The 24,313-nt window shown below is 43.1% G+C and overlaps 2 pseudogenes; both read left to right on the forward strand.

Annotated features, from left to right (window-relative positions):
- The first annotated feature begins 293 nt into the window (after positions 1-293).
- LOC141027855 (uncharacterized) lies at positions 294-852 on the forward strand (annotated as a pseudogene).
- A 16,354-nt stretch (positions 853-17,206) lies between these two features.
- Positions 17,207-17,765, forward strand: LOC141027856 (uncharacterized; annotated as a pseudogene).
- The last annotated feature ends 6,548 nt before the right edge of the window (positions 17,766-24,313 follow it).

The following is a 24,313-nucleotide window of genomic DNA, read 5'->3' on the forward strand; positions in this document are numbered from 1 at the left end:
TATCGTACGCTTTCTCAAAATCCACCTTAAAAACCCCTTCTAGGATGTTTCTGTCCGGCATGAAGGCTGTTTGAGATGGTTGCACGACACTGTGTGCAATCTGCGTCAGCCTGGTTCAAAAAAGAAGAGAACATGTGTCAACACTCCGCACAGTACATAGATTAGATGGAACATAGTTGAGGAGCTTCTGCCTGAGATCTGAATACAAATGGAAACTAGTGATGATTATTTCCAGATATTCTCTGGATTTCGACTACCACCAAGGATCACCCTTCTTATTGTTGTGACTTGTGAGTGGATCAGACAACGGTACAAGAAAGCTCTGGGAACTGCGTCAGAGGGGTATCCAAAAACTTCCAGACTAGTTCCAGATTACCACTGTGAGCTTCTCAGAGGCTGCAGATATGGTTTTCAGTGGTGGCCTGGACAATGACGTAAAGTGGTGGACAAAAGAATGAAGTCACGGAATCTCACAAAGGACATAAAGGACATGATAACTGGGATGCAGCTTAGTCCTGATGGGTCGTACCTCCTCACCAAAGTGATGGACAATGAGCTCATGATCTGGGATCTGCGCTCTTATGCACGAAGAACTGCAACATCAAGACCTTTACAGGACACCAGCACAACTTTGAGAAGATACTGTTGAAGTGCAGCTGGTCACCCGACAATCGCAAGGTCACTGCTGGGAGTGCTGATCGTATGGTCTACATCTGGGACATGACATCAAGGCGGATACTGTACAAGCTTCCTGGGCACAACGGTTCCGTTAATGAGACCGCTTTCCATCCCACCGAGCCCATCATCGGATCCTGCGGCAGCGACAAGCAGATTTATCTCGGGGAGCTTTAGGACGCTGTCACTTCCCCAGCTAGGAATTCCTGTAATATTTGGGTAGCAAAGAGAACAGAAGACCACAGGTACCGTGTTGCTCTGTCAGACATTGAATGCTGGATTGCTGATCAAATTTTCAAACTGCTACTTATTCAGTACCCTTACGGTTCATGTTAAACTTGTGGCCATTCTGCCTTTTAATCACTAACTGGTGTGCTCTCTCTGAAAACCTTATTCACTTACGTGTTCCCTGCTGAATTACGTTGTCTAACTTGTGTATCGAGTGAAATGCTGTTTTAGTCTGTAAAATTACCTTTTTCTGTTAGACGAGTTTCTATTGGTGCTATATATATAACCAGAAAAAAGTTAAGTAAGCTAAAAGCTTGCCTTAAAAGGGAAAATCATATATTAATAAATTTGGTTGATCCTCTTTTAGTCAATAGTAGATTGTCAACAATGTGTTTGAACATAATTTATTAGCCGTCAACTTATATTCATGTGGCTCTGCTCAAAAGAGTATGACTGCATGGAGTGTCATTTTATTCACCATAGTCATGGCCGTCCGCCTTGGCTGCATGACAGCCAATTCTAGCCTTCTAGGTGATACCTGTTATTGATGAAAATACTGAGTTTTGGACAGTGGTTTCATTTCTTTCCAGTATCTGTAACTCATAACTAATAGCAAGATAAAAATACTTGTAAAAATTCTCTTTAATTTAAAAAAAAATGTTTTTAAGTGTGTTTATCTGGCTTGTTGGTGGTGGGGTTGAATTGTGTATATGTGAAGTTACATATTGCCTTTTGAAAGATCTTGAGACACCATGCTTTGGCAAAATGAATCAGTTTCATGTATACTTTTACGCCAATTCCAGGGAGCGAACGTTCCGACGAAGTAATCGTCGTTTGATTTTACGTTTGTGGCTGTGCGTGTGCTTGAACCTAGCGCATGCGTGAAATCAGCTGGAGAACATGTAAAGACCCAGTGGAGCCGCATGAAACAGGAGCCGCGCACTACTGGAGTCTTACCTTTGTCTTCCCTCCGTTCCTAAATATATGACGTTTTGGATCCAGCTAAGTATAGCAAGCTGATCACTCAGCCGGAGTGGATGCAACTCCAGAGAAATCTTCTATGTTGATATGCAGCCAAGTATAGCAAGCTCACTTAGTTAGAAGAATGTATGTATACCTCCAGCTAAATCACTCAATGCTTACTATTTGAAAGGAAAAGAAATTATAGCTAGTCAACCACCTTGTCGATGAGTCATTATCTCAATGCTTACTATTTGCGAGAGTGGATTTTCAGTACCTGGGTGTCTAGACACCCCCTTATCAAAACCGTACGCTCAGAATTCACAGCATAGAGATCTGTACCATGTACTGTATTACAATTTTGATTAGCAGGTGCGTCTATTTGAAATAATTCTGGGCCTAGTCTGTCACTGCCTCGTAGGCTGATTCCACCTAGTGATGCAAGTAGGGAGCTGTCGAGTTGACATGTCGGGCACACATTTCACTTCTCTAACAGTTGAGAGAAACACTAGGGCAGAACTCTTTTTTAATGCAGTACATTGTTGAGTGAGAAGACGCTGAGTGAGCTTTACTTTTTGGAGATGTGACAGAAAAAATGGAGAGAGGAGAGCCTGTGAGAGAGAACTTCACTTTTTTCCTGGAGAAGTTACACAGAAAAATAGAGAGAGAGGGAGAGAACCTTGTGAGAGAGCAATTCACTTTTTTTGAAGAAGTGATAAGTGAGAGAGAGCTTATGCCTGAGACAAAGAGATGTTTTTTATAGGAGAGAGAACAACTTGTGCATGCATGATGATGTGACTATGAGAGAGAAACGTAGCAAGAGGGGAGAGAGATATGCACGGGCTGCGGCCAGTTCACGTGCTACCTCTGTTAATTTGCTGCGATTACAGCCCACTCACTGCAAAACCTAGGACTCAGCACGAATCCTTAAAAAACTGGGCGCACCAGATAAGGGGGTGCCTAGGCACCCGAGTGCTATGGCATCTTTTCGATCGTCTTTATTTCTTTGTAGCTAGTCATTATCGTCTTTATTTCTTCGTAGCTGTCATCTGGTGTGCATGCATATATATAGCTCTCATCCACAATGGTTTATAGTTATCAACTAGCTGCCCAGAATATCTCTCATCCACCATGTTTATTGTAGTGGCCAGGAGGCAGACCAAAGATACTTATATATATGGGCTATTTATATCTCAACCGAGTTAGCCGGTATGGATATAGCATTCCTCAGTAGTCAAGACAAATTGCCTAATTGTATTCTATTTAAAGTGGCACATCATCACAAAATATATTAGATATGGGAAGCATTAGGAATCTATAAGCTTGTGGCTGTGCTGCAATGTTCAGCGAGAATAGTGTGGTGCACACTGTGTCAAGAACAGGTTGTAGAATCATGTGTTCCAATTTGCCCTTGTCTAAGAGATGGTACGGGCCTGACTAGATTGATGAAGAATCTTGGCTTACTGATGTGAGGGGAAGCACATGGTTTGTGTTCCAAGACAACTCCCTAATCAGATATGTCTGGAGGATGCGTGTGACTAGTGCGTTCGACTTCTCCTGAGCATTGGCGTTTCTGCCATTGGGGTTTAGCTTAGGTTGCCATGCTCTCCCCTATGCTGGTCGTCTTGACACCTCCCTAGCTTTCTGTTTGTGTGTCGCTGTTCTAAAACTACGCCAAATTCAGGTGCGGAATCTCTTCCTGGTGACCATTAAATTATTTTTGCTACACAAGTTGCTAGTCAAGTTTTGATCTCCAATGCATTGACTGGTTACTTTTCACCTGCAAACATTAAATTATTTCTGCTACACAAGTTGTTAGTCAAGTTTTGATCTCCAATGCATTGACTGGTCACTTTTCACCTGCAACCAGGCACATGCTACAATTACGATCTCTAGTCACCTAAGCAGTTATGCGGCTTATGACATTCAATTCTTAAAAGACGATATCTGTTTTTTCATAGCATGAGCCTAGCGAGGAGTTTCAACTAGTTCTCTTGCCCAACTTTTGGCAAACATCCAGTTCTACAACCGATCTAAGTTACCTTGTGAAGTGAGTGCATAGTATAGCATGACCCTAGGACACACCACATTATCCATCCTTTTATTATGAGCACTCTTTGTGGGATATATTATGGCCAAGGTCGCATCTTCGAACTGGTCCTTGTTGCCCACCTTTCGGTTTCCTTCGTTAAATTTGTGACCATTCCACGGCTTCCGTTTTAAACACTAATTGTGTTGAATCTTTCGAAAAACTTCTTAATTTGCAGCTTCGCTGTTGAATCAGTTCAGCAAAATATTGAGTCAACCGGCGGCACGAGTTGTCAGCTTCTTTTTATATTTGTTAGACCCCTCTTTCTTTCTTTTGAAGAAATTGTTTGTGAAAGTTATTGGTGTTCCATTTCTCATGGAAGTTTGAAACGAACCCAATCACAACAGCGGAAATATTTCAGTAAATCGAGTGCAGACTAATAGATCAGAGCTAACAAAATCTTTCGAGGAAAGATGCTATAATCGATCACGCATAGTAGCTCATTTTTTTGACAATCACGATGGTAATGTTGTATGCTAATAGATAAGACAACATGAGAAAGCAAACAGGGATGAACTAGAAAGCTTGGGAGTAAATGAGATACGCAAGACTGCTGAAGAACAGACAGAGATGTGAGCATGATGAATTAAAACACACTACCCGGCGAGAGAAAACTATTGCGAGATGTTACTAAGAATATAAATCAATTGAATGACAAAGTAACACCACAGAACAAGGAGACGCACATACCGAAAAAGGCTTTTGCCCTGCTTTATAGATAAAGCAAAACAAGGAGACGCACATACAAACAAACAACCTCAAGAACAACCAACTGAAAGATACTAAACAACATGGATGATGATACAGACGAGTAATCGATGGCAGATATAGTAGATCATAGATGTCTATCGATATGAAGCATCGAAAGTAAACTATCAAAGGAAATGCAGTAGAGTAGAATGAACCGGTGGTGCTCGATGGTGACAAATGGATTTGGAAGACCAGTTCGCCCTTCTGCCAAAGGACTATGTCTGGTTTGAGGGACTTGTGATTGAACCTCTCTCCATCCTATTCTCCTTCAACTCGGAGCTGATCCGACTCCAGTTGATTTCTCTCGTGGTAGATAATTGTCGGTGATTTCCAAACCTTCAACAGACTTCTTCGCAAACCACAACTACTCTTGGTTGGTGGAGACTTTGCTTGGTGAAGACAATTACTCTTCGTCACTCAAGCCGACACCTATCCCTCTAGAGAGGGTGCATCTCTCAAGAGTAATAGGTTTAAGAACTCTAACTCAGATCTACTGTGATGCTCAACCATTGTCTAAGTTTTGGCTCTTGGTTTTCTCTCGGTGGATCTTAACTCAATATCTCGACAGGGAATGCTCAATCAATCTTCTCACAAATTTCAAACGTTGCAACCAACAGACAACGTTGGGCGGGGTGGCTATTTATAGCCACAGCCTTCCATGATGGGAAATGACCAAACTGGACAAACGAATCAGCCAATGGACAAACAATATGTTTCCAATGTTCGGATTTTGAGCATAACGGTAACATTCCTTGCGGAGCAAGAAATGCTAACTCCTCGGTCCGAAAGATATCTCACGCAGCAATGAAGAACGTCTTCTGCTGATAGGTAATCATTCGGAACACAAAGAGATTTCTCTCGGTCTTACATAGGTTTCGGCTAAGCATCACAGCGGACCTAAGCTTACAGAAATAGTAAGGAGGTCATGTGCCTCAAATGAGAGAAAGAAGAACAACGAACGGAATGCTACATCTTCATTTCCCCTTCAATCTTCTCGATTGTAGTCATTTTTATTTGGGCGAACCGAACATATATTACTTCACGTTAGCAATAATTTTAAGGGGTCCATTCATTTGATACAATCTTCTCAAAATGTAGATCATCCTTCTTTGCAACACAGATAATCTTCAGTGACGTTCTCCGAACTTCATGCCGAATACAACATTCTTCTCGGGCTTGCATCGACTATTTCTCTCTGTGTGCACTAGCAAACAAATCAGTCCATGCCTGTTTTTGACAACAATCTCCAAAACACGAGGCAAACCATTGCACCAACAGTCTCCTCCTTTTTTTGGACGATTGTTGACAAAACGGAGCACATCAATAGATAGATGAAGGGTAACCGAATGAAATGCGAAAGGAATTAAATGACGAGAGGTAATCCGAAGATAAATCTCGCTCCCCCTGAATGTATGTATCTTACTGAAGAAATTTGTTGTCAAAGTTATGCAAAGATGATGTGTAAGAGGCAGGGGCAATGTGAATGGACCCCCGCTCGCCCCCCGCTCGGGCGACTCGGGGGCTCCCCAACCCTAGCCGCCGCCGGGCCTAGCCCATCTTCCTCCCCTCCTCCCGCCGCCGCCGGAGGACGCCACCGGCTTGCGCCCGGAGGCCGACGGCGGTGGCGGGGGCTCTTCCTCCCTCCCGTGTCTCAGGGGTGGCGGGGCCCCAACATGCGTGGAGGTGCGGCCGATCTAGAAGCGACGGCGGCGGCGGTCGGCCCTGCCTCCGGCCACGGGCGGCTGGCCTGGATCGGGCGGCGGCGCGATGCGGTCTTCGGCGGTATGTCATCTGGCTTTAGATCGGCGGCGGCGTCGAGGGCCTGGTGGACTGCTTGGCGGCACCCATGTCAGATCTGTTCTGGCCGGTGTAGCCAGTGGTGGTGGTCATCTTCTTCGTCGGCGGTTGCCGGCCAGAAACTTGGTGATCGGATCTCGAGATCCATCATCTAGTCCCGGCTGCGAGTTGGGGAGACATGGTTGCCGGTGAAAACCGAGCCGACGGCAGGCGATGGCGGCGTTCTACGCCGTTACCTTGATGAAGGCATCGTCGTGTAACTACTGTCGACCCACTCGTGCTGCTTTGGGGGAAACCCTAGGATCTGGTGTTCCAGATCGGATGATGGCGGCACTGCGGTGTCGTTTCTCTCTTGGCAGCATCGTTTGTGGAGCAGCGCTGGAAGTCAGAGGCAGGAGGTGGAGCGGCTTCGTCTTGCACGGAGCTTCGGTGGAGATGTCAAGTCATGCCTGACCGACACGTGCTGCGCTTTGTCATGCCTGGTCGGCAGGTGCTACGCATGACAGATCTTCCAAGGACTTCAAGCTGTGTCGGCTGGTGGTACTTGGCAGCATGGCGCTGAGGTGTATCAGTGGCGACCACGACATGCTCAGCTGTTTGCGCGCAGGGAGGAGGTGCCGTTGGGCGGCGTCGACGATAGCTAGACCGAGCAAGGTTGATGCATGAGTACAGTTCTGAAGATGGAGCAGTGGCAGTTGGCGGCGACGGCCTCTGAGAGCACGCCGGACCAGCGAGTGCCTCAGACCCGGCAAATGGCTAGGTTGGGGTCTCAGGTCTTAGATGTTAGGCTTGGCTGCGATGTCTGTTTGGTATTAGGCTCAGGCTATCTGTGCCCCTTCATCAACTGGATAGGTGTGCGACATTTGTTGCTTAGACGGCGGCTTTAGTCTTACTGTTGTATGACTTTGCAAGGTCTTGTAAGAATACTTAATAAAGTGGCCGTATGCATCGCCCAGATGCAGAGGCCGGGGGTCATCCTCGTTTTCTAAAAAAAGGGGGCAATGTGAATCTTCGGATGAGTGCCATTGAGAGATGATATTACTCAGAGGTTCGTTCAATACACTCGGTGACATGTAAGATTTTTCCTGCAACACAGTCTTTGAAGAGGATGTGTTATAGTATACAAAGACTTTCAATTGATTTGTCACACAAATAAGCCATGAAGATTTTCTTAGAACACAGTTTACAGATAAAATCGAGATATTTGAGTTTCCTGCAAGTTAGCTATATTATGTCTGGACTGCTGATTGTTCAGTACCATCCAGTTTCCCTAGTAAAAGTTGAGACCTTCATGTTGTTTCCTGTCAATCACTAATTGCGTGTACTTGCTCGAAAACCTGCTTAACAGAAGTATCAGTTTAACTAGTGAAATGAATTGTCAGCTTCTTTGCTAGTTTGTTAGGCCAGTTTTTAAATATAGGTTCGTGAAAGATATTGGTGCTTTAATTATTTTGTCAGAGCATCTGTGTGCCATGGTACTAAGAGTAGGAAAAATGAAGAATATGACTCACCTCACCTGCCGGTGCCACTGCACTGCCAACCCCTGAAGATTAAATCTACTGCCCCTGCTTGTGTTCTTCTTGTGCTGGTTCCTGCAACCGTATTAGATAAGCATTCCTTAGCACCTAAGCCGACCATTTCTCTCCCCGCTAACGCCTTACCACTTCTGGTGATGTGGACGCTTTACAAGCAACATGGTTGGAAACAGAATAAAATATGTGTCAACACTCAACACCAGCCACTAGTCTATCTCATATATATATAGTCCGTATGCTTAGTGTTTTGTAGTTATAAACTAGTCAGAATAGCTCCCATCCATCGTGATTTATTATATGGTCGACTAGCCATTGGCAGGCTGAAGAAATATATATGCGTGCCATTTATATTAGGTGAGCCAGCTACCATGAAAATGGTACTCCTCACTTTGCCAGATTTTACGTTGTTAAGTTGCACACCAGCACAAATATGTTAGATTTAGGAGGCGCCGGGAAAGCTTGCAACTGCACGAGACCGTGCCGTTCGATAAAAAACGGGCATCCCACATTGAGCATTGGAGTATCAAACACTGTATGTTGGCGAGAGACGTGATTGAGGACCATGGTTCACCCGAACCTATGGTCTATGCAGTACGATTTAACATCATACTACATGTGGATCTGTGACATGCATGCCAACTGCATTTTTTAATCAACTATGCATGGATCCTTATGAATAGACATGCATGCCAATTGTATTTTTTAATCAACCATGCATGGATCCTTATGAATAGTGTTTAGAAATCAGTGGTGTCGAGTATAGGTTCGGCTGAACCATGGTTCCGTAAAACATTTTCGGTATCTTGGCAGTGTGCAGTGCACCTGTAGCACCGGTACTGTAGCTAAGAAACTCCTACTGGTTAAAAGAGGGGGCATGTTAGGAGGTGGATTAGGAGCACTCGGCGACGCACACATACGAAATCTCCGCCGCCTGCCTGCAATCTTGGGATCCGTGCCACTTTGGTGGAAATCATTCCAGGTTGTGAATACGCCACCGGCTTCGTAGGACGAAACAGTAGATACATGTTCTTGGTCATTTATTATATCCACTCTGGGATGTTCAGGTACAGAACAGTTGTCCGGAGGTAATTAATTTACTCGACCATCACCTACCTGTGGAGTCTTCTCCTTGCACGCAAGCACTCCATTGCCAGATGTGAAAATCATGCTTACTCTCGTCTGCTACTAGTGATTTCAGCACAAACAAATACTTTGCAGAGAAGAAGGGGATTTGAGTTTGGTAATACTAGTGTGCGTCCGCTGATTAGCAAGAATCTGTACCTGCTGTTCTTTTTCGGCGGAAGGGATGAGCAATTCAGCAGATCCGCTTGTCCATCCTCCACCCGGCATCGATTCCAGGTAAGTTCTTTTGGTTATGAACTGATTGATAACTCCGACTGCTTTATTAGTTGCCACTAGTAGAAAACATGGCTTTGGTTCGGTCAGAAAAAAGCATTAATTCCGGTTGCATTACGAACCGGGACTAATGTGAGCATTAGTCCCGGTTCGAGCGGCTAAGGCATCGTACAGGCATTAGTCCCGGTTTAAATGGGACCTATAGTCCCGGTTGGTGCCACGAACCGGGACTAAAGGGTGCGATGCCCATTAGTGCCGGTTCGTGGCACGAACCGGTATTAAAGGTCCCATTTTCAAACTCTACCCCCCGCCCCCCTTGGATCGCCTTTTCAGTTTTGTAAAAAGCAAAAGAAAATGATAAAAACTTCAAAAATTAAAATCCTTCCAAATGTAGTTATGTTACTACATGTACTAGTTAGGAAAATTTAAAAACTTAAATTTGGACATGTTTTGCAAAAAGTGTAGGGAAATTGTAAATGGCTATAACTTTTGCATACGATGTCAGAAAAAAGTATAATATATCAAAATGTTCAGCACGAAAATCCGCATCCGATTTTGACAGCCTACGGCCTGTTTGCAAATTTTTAGAATTCTCAAATTCTAAAAGGAAAAAAAGTTATGCTCAAATTTCTGTTTTTTTTGAATTTTTGTTAAATCTGGTCAAATTATGGTCAAACTACTTATTCAAGAAGTATTAGTGTTACTAAATAATTATTCAAGAATATTAGTGTTACTAAATAATTATTTTAGTTTTTTTGAATTTTGGTCAAATCTGGTAAAACTGTGGTCAAACTGTGGTCAAACAATGGTCAAACTAATTATTCAAGAAATATTAGTGTTACTAAATAATTATTTCAGTTTTTTTGAATTTTGGTCAAATCTGGTCAAACTAATTATTCAAGAAATATTAGTGTTACTAAATAATTATTTCAGTTTTTTTGAATTTTGGTCAAATCTGGTCAAACTGTGGTCAAACTATGGTCAAACTACTTATTCAAGAAATATTAGTGTTACTAAATAATTATTGTTTTTTAGAACAATAGTTTCAAACTCAAACAGTGAAATGTGTGACTTCATGCTCAAGCTAAATTCCTGAGGGTTAATAGGATTGATATCTTACTATTGTTAGGAAAACAACAAGTGCAGACTTGGAAACGAGGGAGAATAGAACTTGAAAGTTAAGCGTGTTAGGCTGGAGTAGTGAGAGGATGGGTGACCGTCCGGGAAGTTAGATGATTTGGAATGATGAGGGGTGATTAGAGATTAGAGGTTAAATTAAGCAATGATGAGGGGTGATTATAGGTTAAAAAAATTTCAGAAATTTGAAAATAAAAAAAAAATCAAAAAAAATTTCAACAATTTTTTTTTAAAAAAATCATAAAATTTCCTTTAGTACCGGTTGGTGTTACCAACCGGGACTAAAGGTGGACCTACAGGCAGTGGCCACGTGGAGGGCCTTTAGTCCCGGTTCGTGTAAGAACCGGGACTAAAAGGGAAGGCTTTAGTAACGACCCTTTAGTCTCGGTTCCAGAACCGGGACTAAAAGCCCTTATGAACCGAGACTAAAGGCCATTTTTCTACTAGTGTGCCCAGATGTTTATTATGATTTTGCTACAGGCCCCCTGACGTGTGCGCTGCCGGCATAGCACAGATGTCCATCAAAGCGGCGCGCGCACTGTCGACCGTAGCTGAAGCGGACGAATGGAAGCACAGAGCAGCACGTCTCAACAGTTCTAGGTGGAGACCCTGGGTCGAAATCAAGGACTCCTAATCTTATTGATGTCGAAAGGGAAAACAGCGGCTGGGTTCGACGGTTAGTTTTCTCTGTACATGTTCCATGACATTTTTGCTTTCTCAACTTGATGCACACGTTGTAGTGCAGCAAAGAGTGCACATCCGCCCGATGTCTAAAGCGCTAGCTGTGATGGAGGTTGGAGATATTATCGATGAGAACTACTCAGGAGAGGTAGACACAATATTTGTTATTACAAATATTCATTGTTTATCTATTATGCGCGATCTAAGAAATTGTAACGGCCAAAAACTCAGGCATCCGTAGGTTCTGACGTGAAAGAAAGGATGAATCATGTCATGAAGGAAGATAAGCCGTTGATAGCACATGTCTATTTTTGGAATCCTTTTTGGAATAAATTATATTATTTGAGATAGACATTTTTGTTTCTTATTATTATATAACACATTTTTAATTTTTTTAATTTTAGGAACATGTGTGTTTCGAGATCGAAGAAGGATATGGAGAGACCGATCCATATGTGTCAACTTTGTTCGATGAAATTTGGCACGTGGAAGACGAGGAAGACTGTTGCTCGTGTATTTCTTCTAAATTCAAATCCGAGAAGGATGACATCGATGATGATGGAGAAGAGGTGGACAGCTTGGCGTGCAAAAGGCTTAAAATCTCTGGCAAGGCAGTACTTACTGCCATTTAAGTAACAATTATGTATAACCACGTGCCACTTGTATTGGCGATCTATCTATGAGAATAAAAATATGCATTTTATGAATTTGGGTTTTAAGAGGAATTAATCCCATGTGGCAAGTAAATTTTCAATTGGATTACCTTTTTATGTTGATATCTCTCAAAATGTGTGTGTTTCTTTAATCGAATTTATTGACTTGTAACATACATCCAATTTTTTTTCACATTACTCTTCCGCTAGGGAAGCCGGTTTCGTCGTGCCAAAAGTCATCAATCGTATGCACAAACAGTGATAAGAATTAATTGTTATAGCATATGTAATTTTTTGGACAGCTACTTGTTACCAATGTGAAGCGTGCAAAGTTAAAGGTAAACATTGAATGTGATTCTGTAAAGGTTTTGAGCACTAAATTCAGCTTTTAATGGCCTGCCAAGGTAGGCGGAAAACAGTATTTATTTATTTTTATTTTTCCATGCAAATGGTAAGTCACACGAAGTTTTCGAGACCAGCCTACAAGTACAACATCGCATGTAAAGCCTGCGAACGGAGTGCCAAGAAGGTTAGCTTTTCTCTTGGAGATTTATCTTTTTGACCGTCGCATGCGTCATAATTTAATTTTTTATAACTGGAGGATATGAGAACCATCTACCAGGGAGGAAGAAGGTGCGAGAGCTAGCTGGAGGATATGAACGGCTCTTGATGGTATGATATGCAGTAGTGAGGAAGCTGCAAGCTGCAGATTTTTTATAACTGACGATAGGAGGAAGATGACCGTTGTAGTGAGGATTGAGCCATTGCGAGGAAGAGAGGAGCGTGTGCATTAGCTTCATTTGGGTGGTTGGGAGCTGGCAGATGAGAGGGCGTGAAGGACAGGAGGACATCCATTCGTGTGGACTTGGACATAAAACGCGTGCACTATGTAGATGATATACCAAACAGTACAAAGGAATACTAGAAGTGAAAAGATGTGAGTGGGAATCCCGATGCTAGTGTATGGGATGGATTATAGTGAGCATAGTCGTCGAGAGCTCCTATGCAATTTCAGGGCATGTTACCATTATTAATTGGTCGGTCCTGCCATACATCTACTTTGAATCATTACTCTATTGTGCCTCGATGCTCAATCAATGTTGAAAGGGCATTAGAGAATCAAGGGTGACTAGGTTCCTCATGTCTACACAGGTTACGATATGGCTGGTTTGTTGCCAAATTTTGTTTTACTATTGTCAGGGGAAACACACATAATTAGCGAAAGTGCTCTTGTGAGCTTGAGCTCACATGCACATGCACCCTTTGCTACAGTAAAATCAAAAAAAAATATTTAAAACGTTCAAAAAAAATCTGTTTTTTTACAACAAACATTGTTGTCTTTTTCACATGCGTGCAAAATTTCATGACAAAATGACTTTCATACAGGTCTCGGTGAAAAAAACAAAATCGATGTTCCAAAATGCTTCCAAAAACAGTTTTTTTTCGAGCATGATTTTGTCTTTTTTGCTGAGGCCTACACAAATGTCATTTCATCACGAAAATTGGCACGCATGTGTAACACACATCAATGTTTGTTGCCAAAAAAATTCAGAATTTTTTGAATTTTTTTTATTTTTTCATTTTACTGTAGCAAAGGGTGCATGTGAGCTCGAGCTCACATACTCCATGTCCCACATATTAGCTACTAAGTTAACTACTCCCTTCATTTATATATACAAGGCCACAAACTAAGATTATAGGTACCAATATAAAATTTAATGTCTATTTTGTAAGTCAGCTTTTCTTTTTGTTTATTGGGTTCATTAATACCCCACATGCATGGAGGAAGTAGCTGACTGTCATTATGACTGCATGCATGTATGTATTAAACAAGTTGCTAATACGAGAAAATATCATTAATTTTGCCTCGATTACTGTTGGTGGCCTTGTAACGATGCAAAATGTATATTCCATAGTGGCCTTGTATAAGTAAATGGAGGGATATAAACTGTATATCTAGTTGATGATCTACATGCTAGTATTCTTAGCATGTAGATCATCATCGCCAACTTAGTCATATAAACTGTACATCTAGTAGATGATCTACATCACCTAGTTGCCTTGCGGGTATTCTCTATATAAGTTCTTCTTTGCGGGTATTCTCTATATAAGTTAATTTCTAGAATGTTTTGGTTTTGTTGAATATTAGCTTGTCAGCAAATCGAATAGCCAATCTGTGATAGGAAATAAGAACTCACTACAATTTCGTTTTCTGTATATCTTAGCAGTTCTATCATTTGATTTTTAAAAGATGATCTCTGTTTTCCATAGCACGAGCCAAGTCAGCAATTTAGAATAGTTCTCATGCTCGATTTTTTATCGAAACATCCAGTTATGCAAGTGATCAAAATTGCCTTATGAACAACTCATAAAAAAAGGTACCGTATGAACAGAGTGCATAGTAAGATCATCTCGTGCCAAGTTTTGGTTGCCAATGTCTGAAGCAGTCGAGTATAGTGTAATTCATCTCACATGCCTTTGCCACTGCATTACCATGCTCTGAATATTAAATCTACTTCCCCTACTTGTGTTCCCCTCGTGCTGATTCCTGCAACCGTACTAGTCTAAAACACACGCCTACCCAGTCTAGTGATGTAGATGTTGTAAAAGCACCATGGTTGGAAACAGAACAGAACATATGTCAACACTCAACACATACATTCATCAGACCGAATAACTGCACTGAATAAGCAACTGAGCGACAGAGAACATAGTTGAGGAGCTTGTGCCTGAGACCTGAATATGAATGGAAACTGGTGACGATTATTTCGCTAGCCGTTCCAGATTTCCCGACCACTACGAAGGATCACATTTTCGGTGATCTGCAACCATGCTCTGTTTTCTGAGTGCTGACAGTTTCTGGTGCGTCCAGGTCTGAACAACATGCATAACAGTTTCTGGTGCGTCCAGCCTTCGTCATTGCATTACAATAATCTAGTGCCCCTGCAAGAACACATTCCTTAGCACCTTAGCTTATATTCTGGTTATGTGGATGCTCACCATTTTTTCGAAAAGAAGGTTATCCCCCAGCCTCTGCATCAGCATGATGCATGCGGCCATTTTATTAATAAGCAAATAGTCCAACAAAGTGTCCATGTCTCAAAAAGCAAAAGGGCTCTCAAAGAGCTAAAAATATAAAAACGGCATAGCCACAACCGGCGGAATAAAAGTAGATAGGAAACTAAACTATCCTATTACATGACCGCCAGCCAAACCGGTTGAAGATAGTCTGCGCTACCGTCTCCCAACGGATAGACCCAGTAACCGTACACTCCCTGGCATCCGTCGGAGTGAGTAGCGACCACATACAGATCAATGTAGTGGCCCGAAAAATAACCTGCAAGAAATGAGTATGTGTTGTTCTGTTAAAAACCAAATCATTCCTGCAGTTCCATATAGCCCATAATAAAACACATACTCCTACACGGATATGTTTCGCTATTTCTGACTCAACTTCATCTAGCCACGTCCCAAATAACTTGTGGATGGTATTTGGAGGAGTAATGTTAAACGCTATATGAACAGACCGCCATAAAATTTTGGCCATTGGGCAATCAAGAAAGAGGTGTTTGATAGATTCATCATGATCACAGAAGCTACATCTTCGAGATCCTGTCCAGTTACATTTTGCCAATTTGTCCTTAGTGAGAATGACTTGTTTTTGGACAAACCAACATGAACACTTTAATTTTTAAGGGCACTTTGACTTTCCAAATGTGCACAGATCGTGGGATAGAGCCAGAGTTGATAATATCCAAATACATGAATTTTACCGAAAACACTCCATTCTTGGTTAGTTTCCAGTGCAACTGGTCTGACTGTTGAGAAAGGTGAACATCCATCAATCTTCTCACAAGATGGAGCCAAGCTTCCCAATGGTTTTTCGCTAAAGTCCTCCTGACTTGAATATTGAGAGGATTGGACTGTAATACTGTTGCAACGTAAGCATCTCTACGTTGAACAATATTTTAGAGAGAAGGATATTGGATAGCTAGAAGCATCTCCCTTAGCCACGTATCCTCCCAGAATCTCGTGGAAGTATCATTACCAATGATAATTTTTGTCCTATGGAAGAAGGCTGATTTCACTCTGATCAGTCCTTTCCAAAACGGCGAATCGGTTGGTCTGACCATCACCTAGGATAAGGTTTTACAATGAAAGTACTTATTACGTACAATCTGGGCCCATGTGGCATCGGTCTCTATAGATAGTTTGTACAACCACTTGCTGAGAAGGCATCCATTCTTCACCTCTAAATTTTGGCCTACAAATAACATCCCATTTAGCAAGTCTGTATTTTTGTTTTAACTCATCCGTCTGCTAGAAAAAAACGCGATCGATAGAAGTCTAGTCTTTTCCGAACCCCAACTGATACCATGAAGAAGGACAAGAGAAACATTGGCATACTCGTGAGCACCGAATTTATGAGAATTAGTCGGCCTCCATATGACATAAGTTTACCCTTCTAGCAGCTTAGTTTCTTTTCAAATCAATCCTCAATGCACTTCCATTCTTTGTTAGATAGCTTGCGATGGTGAATCGGTATGCCCAAGTACGTAAAAGGCAACGAACCTAACTCACATCCAAACAGTTGTTTGTAAGCTTCTTGTTCGTCTTTAGCTCTCCCAAAGCAGAACAATTCACTTTTATGGAAGTTAATCTTTAACCCCGATAACTGCTCGAATAAGCATAACACAAGCTTCATATTTCTTACTTTTGCCAGATCGTGCTCCATGAAGATGATAGTATCATCAGCGTACTATAGAATGGACACTCCTCCATCCAGTAGATGCGGGACGAGACCACCTACTTGGCCATTTTCTTTCGCTCTTCCTATTAGAATTGTCAACATGTCCACTACTATGTTGAACAAGATAGGTGACATCGGCTCTCCCTGCCTTAGACCCTTGTGTGTTTGAAAATAATGACCTATGCCATCATTCACTTTGATTCCGATACTGCCTTTTTGCGTGAAAGAATCTACCTACTTTCTCCAGGACAGATTGAATCCTTTCATCCGCAAGGCCTGCTGTAGAAATGGCCACTTAACCTTATCGTACGCTTTCTCAAAATCCACCTTAAAAACCCCTTCTAGGATGTTTCTGTCCGGCATGAAGGCTGTTTGAGATGGTTGCACGACACTGTGTGCAATCTGCGTCAGCCTGGTTCAAAAAAGAAGAGAACATGTGTCAACACTCCGCACAGTACATAGATTAGATGGAACATAGTTGAGGAGCTTCTGCCTGAGATCTGAATACAAATGGAAACTAGTGATGATTATTTCCAGATATTCTCTGGATTTCGACTACCACCAAGGATCACCCTTCTTATTGTTGTGACTTGTGAGTGGATCAGACAACGGTACAAGAAAGCTCTGGGAACTGCGTCAGAGGGGTATCCAAAAACTTCCAGACTAGTTCCAGATTACCACTGTGAGCTTCTCAGAGGCTGCAGATATGGTTTTCAGTGGTGGCCTGGACAATGACGTAAAGTGGTGGACAAAAGAATGAAGTCACGGAATCTCACAAAGGACATAAAGGACATGATAACTGGGATGCAGCTTAGTCCTGATGGGTCGTACCTCCTCACCAAAGTGATGGACAATGAGCTCATGATCTGGGATCTGCGCTCTTATGCACGAAGAACTGCAACATCAAGACCTTTACAGGACACCAGCACAACTTTGAGAAGATACTGTTGAAGTGCAGCTGGTCACCCGACAATCGCAAGGTCACTGCTGGGAGTGCTGATCGTATGGTCTACATCTGGGACATGACATCAAGGCGGATACTGTACAAGCTTCCTGGGCACAACGGTTCCGTTAATGAGACCGCTTTCCATCCCACCGAGCCCATCATCGGATCCTGCGGCAGCGACAAGCAGATTTATCTCGGGGAGCTTTAGGACGCTGTCACTTCCCCAGCTAGGAATTCCTGTAATATTTGGGTAGCAAAGAGAACAGAAGACCACAGGTACCGTGTTGCTCTGTCAGACATTGAATGCTGGATTGCTGATCAAATTTTCAAACTGCTACTTATTCAGTACCCTTACGGTTCATGTTAAACTTGTGGCCATTCTGCCTTTTAATCACTAACTGGTGTGCTCTCTCTGAAAACCTTATTCACTTACGTGTTCCCTGCTGAATTACGTTGTCTAACTTGTGTATCGAGTGAAATGCTGTTTTAGTCTGTAAAATTACCTTTTTCTGTTAGACGAGTTTCTATTGGTGCTATATATATAACCAGAAAAAAGTTAAGTAAGCTAAAAGCTTGCCTTAAAAGGGAAAATCATATATTAATAAATTTGGTTGATCCTCTTTTAGTCAATAGTAGATTGTCAACAATGTGTTTGAACATAATTTATTAGCCGTCAACTTATATTCATGTGGCTCTGCTCAAAAGAGTATGACTGCATGGAGTGTCATTTTATTCACCATAGTCATGGCCGTCCGCCTTGGCTGCATGACAGCCAATTCTAGCCTTCTAGGTGATACCTGTTATTGATGAAAATACTGAGTTTTGGACAGTGGTTTCATTTCTTTCCAGTATCTGTAACTCATAACTAATAGCAAGATAAAAATACTTGTAAAAATTCTCTTTAATTTAAAAAAAAATGTTTTTAAGTGTGTTTATCTGGCTTGTTGGTGGTGGGGTTGAATTGTGTATATGTGAAGTTACATATTGCCTTTTGAAAGATCTTGAGACACCATGCTTTGGCAAAATGAATCAGTTTCATGTATACTTTTACGCCAATTCCAGGGAGCGAACGTTCCGACGAAGTAATCGTCGTTTGATTTTACGTTTGTGGCTGTGCGTGTGCTTGAACCTAGCGCATGCGTGAAATCAGCTGGAGAACATGTAAAGACCCAGTGGAGCCGCATGAAACAGGAGCCGCGCACTACTGGAGTCTTACCTTTGTCTTCCCTCCGTTCCTAAATATATGACGTTTTGGATCCAGCTAAGTATAGCAAGCTGATCACTCAGCCGGAGTGGATGCAACTCCAGAGAAATCTTCTATGTTGATATGCAGCCAAGTATAGCAAGCTCACTTAGTTAGAAGAATGTATGTATACCTCCAGCTAAATCACTCAATGCTTACTATTTGAAAGGAAAAGAAATTATAGCTAGTCAACCACCTTGTCGATGAGTCATTATCTCAATGCTTACTATTTGCGAGAGTGGATTTTCAGTACCTGGGTGTCTAGACACCCCCTTATCAAAACCGTACGCTCAGAATTCACAGCATAGAGATCTGTACCATGTACTGTATTACAATTTTGATTAGCAGGTGCGTCTATTTGAAATAATTCTGGGCCTAGTCTGTCACTGCCTCGTAGGCTGATTCCACCTAGTGATGCAAGTAGGGAGCTGTCGAGTTGACATGTCGGGCACACATTTCACTTCTCTAACAGTTGAGAGAAACACTAGGGCAGAACTCTTTTTTAATGCAGTACATTGTTGAGTGAGAAGACGCTGAGTGAGCTTTACTTTTTGGAGATGTGACAGAAAAAATGGAGAGAGGAGAGCCTGTGAGAGAGAACTTCACTTTTTTCCTGGAGAAGTTACACAGAAAAATAGAGAGAGAGGGAGAGAACCTTGTGAGAGAGCAATTCACTTTTTTTGAAGAAGTGATAAGTGAGAGAGAGCTTATGCCTGAGACAAAGAGATGTTTTTTATAGGAGAGAGAACAACTTGTGCATGCATGATGATGTGACTATGAGAGAGAAACGTAGCAAGAGGGGAGAGAGATATGCACGGGCTGCGGCCAGTTCACGTGCTACCTCTGTTAATTTGCTGCGATTACAGCCCACTCACTGCAAAACCTAGGACTCAGCACGAATCCTTAAAAAACTGGGCGCACCAGATAAGGGGGTGCCTAGGCACCCGAGTGCTATGGCATCTTTTCGATCGTCTTTATTTCTTTGTAGCTAGTCATTATCGTCTTTATTTCTTCGTAGCTGTCATCTGGTGTGCATGCATATATATAGCTCTCATCCACAATGGTTTATAGTTATCAACTAGCTGCCCAGAATATCTCTCATCCACCATGTTTATTGTAGTGGCCAGGAGGCAGACCAAAGATACTTATATATATGGGCTATTTATATCTCAACCGAGTTAGCCGGTATGGATATAGCATTCCTCAGTAGTCAAGACAAATTGCCTAATTGTATTCTATTTAAAGTGGCACATCATCACAAAATATATTAGATATGGGAAGCATTAGGAATCTATAAGCTTGTGGCTGTGCTGCAATGTTCAGCGAGAATAGTGTGGTGCACACTGTGTCAAGAACAGGTTGTAGAATCATGTGTTCCAATTTGCCCTTGTCTAAGAGATGGTACGGGCCTGACTAGATTGATGAAGAATCTTGGCTTACTGATGTGAGGGGAAGCACATGGTTTGTGTTCCAAGACAACTCCCTAATCAGATATGTCTGGAGGATGCGTGTGACTAGTGCGTTCGACTTCTCCTGAGCATTGGCGTTTCTGCCATTGGGGTTTAGCTTAGGTTGCCATGCTCTCCCCTATGCTGGTCGTCTTGACACCTCCCTAGCTTTCTGTTTGTGTGTCGCTGTTCTAAAACTACGCCAAATTCAGGTGCGGAATCTCTTCCTGGTGACCATTAAATTATTTTTGCTACACAAGTTGCTAGTCAAGTTTTGATCTCCAATGCATTGACTGGTTACTTTTCACCTGCAAACATTAAATTATTTCTGCTACACAAGTTGTTAGTCAAGTTTTGATCTCCAATGCATTGACTGGTCACTTTTCACCTGCAACCAGGCACATGCTACAATTACGATCTCTAGTCACCTAAGCAGTTATGCGGCTTATGACATTCAATTCTTAAAAGACGATATCTGTTTTTTCATAGCATGAGCCTAGCGAGGAGTTTCAACTAGTTCTCTTGCCCAACTTTTGGCAAACATCCAGTTCTACAACCGATCTAAGTTACCTTGTGAAGTGAGTGCATAGTATAGCATGACCCTAGGACACACCACATTATCCATCCTTTTATTATGAGCACTCTTTGTGGGATATATTATGGCCAAGGTCGCATCTTCGAACTGGTCCTTGTTGCCCACCTTTCGGTTTCCTTCGTTAAATTTGTGACCATTCCACGGCTTCCGTTTTAAACACTAATTGTGTTGAATCTTTCGAAAAACTTCTTAATTTGCAGCTTCGCTGTTGAATCAGTTCAGCAAAATATTGAGTCAACCGGCGGCACGAGTTGTCAGCTTCTTTTTATATTTGTTAGACCCCTCTTTCTTTCTTTTGAAGAAATTGTTTGTGAAAGTTATTGGTGTTCCATTTCTCATGGAAGTTTGAAACGAACCCAATCACAACAGCGGAAATATTTCAGTAAATCGAGTGCAGACTAATAGATCAGAGCTAACAAAATCTTTCGAGGAAAGATGCTATAATCGATCACGCATAGTAGCTCATTTTTTTGACAATCACGATGGTAATGTTGTATGCTAATAGATAAGACAACATGAGAAAGCAAACAGGGATGAACTAGAAAGCTTGGGAGTAAATGAGATACGCAAGACTGCTGAAGAACAGACAGAGATGTGAGCATGATGAATTAAAACACACTACCCGGCGAGAGAAAACTATTGCGAGATGTTACTAAGAATATAAATCAATTGAATGACAAAGTAACACCACAGAACAAGGAGACGCACATACCGAAAAAGGCTTTTGCCCTGCTTTATAGATAAAGCAAAACAAGGAGACGCACATACAAACAAACAACCTCAAGAACAACCAACTGAAAGATACTAAACAACATGGATGATGATACAGACGAGTAATCGATGGCAGATATAGTAGATCATAGATGTCTATCGATATGAAGCATCGAAAGTAAACTATCAAAGGAAATGCAGTAGAGTAGAATGAACCGGTGGTGCTCGATGGTGACAAATGGATTTGGAAGACCAGTTCGCCCTTCTGCCAAAGGACTATGTCTGGTTTGAGGGACTTGTGATTGAACCTCTCTCCATCCTATTCTCCTTCAACTCGGAGCTGATCCGACTCCAGTTGATTTCTCTCGTGGTAGATAATTGTCGGTGATTTCCAAACCTTCAACAGACTTCTTCGCAAACCACAACTACTCTTGGTTGGTGGAGACTTTGCTTGGTGAAGACAATTACTCTTCGTCACTCAAGCCGACACCTATCCCTCTAGAGAGGGTGCATCTCTCAAGAGTAATAGGTTTAAGAACTCTAACTCAGATCTACTGTGATGCTCAACCATTGTCTAAGTTTTGGCTCTTGGTTTTCTCTCGGTGGATCTTAACTCAATATCTCGACAGGGAATGCTCAATCAATCTTCTCACAAATTTCAAACGTTGCAACCAACAGACAACGTTGGGCGGGGTGGCTATTTATAGCCACAGCCTTCCATGATGGGAAATGACCAAACTGGACAAACGAATCAGCCAATGGACAAACAATATGTTTCCAATGTTCGGATTTTGAGCATAACGGTAACATTCCTTGCGGAGCAAGAAATGCTAACTCCTCGGTCCGAAAGATATCTCACGCAGCAATGAAGAACGTCTTCTGCTGATAGGTAATCATTCGGAACACAAAGAGATTTCTCTCGGTCTTACATAGGTTTCGGCTAAGCATCACAGCGGACCTAAGCTTACAGAAATAGTAAGGAGGTCATGTGCCTCAAATGAGAGAAAGAAGAACAACGAACGGAATGCTACATCTTCATTTCCCCTTCAATCTTCTCGATTGTAGTCATTTTTATTTGGGCGAACCGAACATATATTACTTCACGTTAGCAATAATTTTAAGGGGTCCATTCATTTGATACAATCTTCTCAAAATGTAGATCATCCTTCTTTGCAACACAGATAATCTTCAGTGACGTTCTCCGAACTTCATGCCGAATACAACATTCTTCTCGGGCTTGCATCGACTATTTCTCTCTGTGTGCACTAGCAAACAAATCAGTCCATGCCTGTTTTTGACAACAATCTCCAAAACACGAGGCAAACCATTGCACCAACAGTCTCCTCCTTTTTTTGGACGATTGTTGACAAAACGGAGCACATCAATAGATAGATGAAGGGTAACCGAATGAAATGCGAAAGGAATTAAATGACGAGAGGTAATCCGAAGATAAATCTCGCTCCCCCTGAATGTATGTATCTTACTGAAGAAATTTGTTGTCAAAGTTATGCAAAGATGATGTGTAAGAGGCAGGGGCAATGTGAATGGACCCCCGCTCGCCCCCCGCTCGGGCGACTCGGGGGCTCCCCAACCCTAGCCGCCGCCGGGCCTAGCCCATCTTCCTCCCCTCCTCCCGCCGCCGCCGGAGGACGCCACCGGCTTGCGCCCGGAGGCCGACGGCGGTGGCGGGGGCTCTTCCTCCCTCCCGTGTCTCAGGGGTGGCGGGGCCCCAACATGCGTGGAGGTGCGGCCGATCTAGAAGCGACGGCGGCGGCGGTCGGCCCTGCCTCCGGCCACGGGCGGCTGGCCTGGATCGGGCGGCGGCGCGATGCGGTCTTCGGCGGTATGTCATCTGGCTTTAGATCGGCGGCGGCGTCGAGGGCCTGGTGGACTGCTTGGCGGCACCCATGTCAGATCTGTTCTGGCCGGTGTAGCCAGTGGTGGTGGTCATCTTCTTCGTCGGCGGTTGCCGGCCAGAAACTTGGTGATCGGATCTCGAGATCCATCATCTAGTCCCGGCTGCGAGTTGGGGAGACATGGTTGCCGGTGAAAACCGAGCCGACGGCAGGCGATGGCGGCGTTCTACGCCGTTACCTTGATGAAGGCATCGTCGTGTAACTACTGTCGACCCACTCGTGCTGCTTTGGGGGAAACCCTAGGATCTGGTGTTCCAGATCGGATGATGGCGGCACTGCGGTGTCGTTTCTCTCTTGGCAGCATCGTTTGTGGAGCAGCGCTGGAAGTCAGAGGCAGGAGGTGGAGCGGCTTCGTCTTGCACGGAGCTTCGGTGGAGATGTCAAGTCATGCCTGACCGACACGTGCTGCGCTTTGTCATGCCTGGTCGGCAGGTGCTACGCATGACAGATCTTCCAAGGACTTCAAGCTGTGTCGGCTGGTGGTACTTGGCAGCATGGCGCTGAGGTGTATCAGTGGCGACCACGACATGCTCAGCTGTTTGCGCGCAGGGAGGAGGTGCCGTTGGGCGGCGTCGACGATAGCTAGACCGAGCAAGGTTGATGCATGAGTACAGTTCTGAAGATGGAGCAGTGGCAGTTGGCGGCGACGGCCTCTGAGAGCACGCCGGACCAGCGAGTGCCTCAGACCCGGCAAATGGCTAGGTTGGGGTCTCAGGTCTTAGATGTTAGGCTTGGCTGCGATGTCTGTTTGGTATTAGGCTCAGGCTATCTGTGCCCCTTCATCAACTGGATAGGTGTGCGACATTTGTTGCTTAGACGGCGGCTTTAGTCTTACTGTTGTAT

This window comes from Aegilops tauschii, chromosome 7 (assembly GCF_002575655.3).
Source record: "Aegilops tauschii subsp. strangulata cultivar AL8/78 chromosome 7, Aet v6.0, whole genome shotgun sequence".
Taxonomy (NCBI): domain Eukaryota; kingdom Viridiplantae; phylum Streptophyta; class Magnoliopsida; order Poales; family Poaceae; genus Aegilops; species Aegilops tauschii.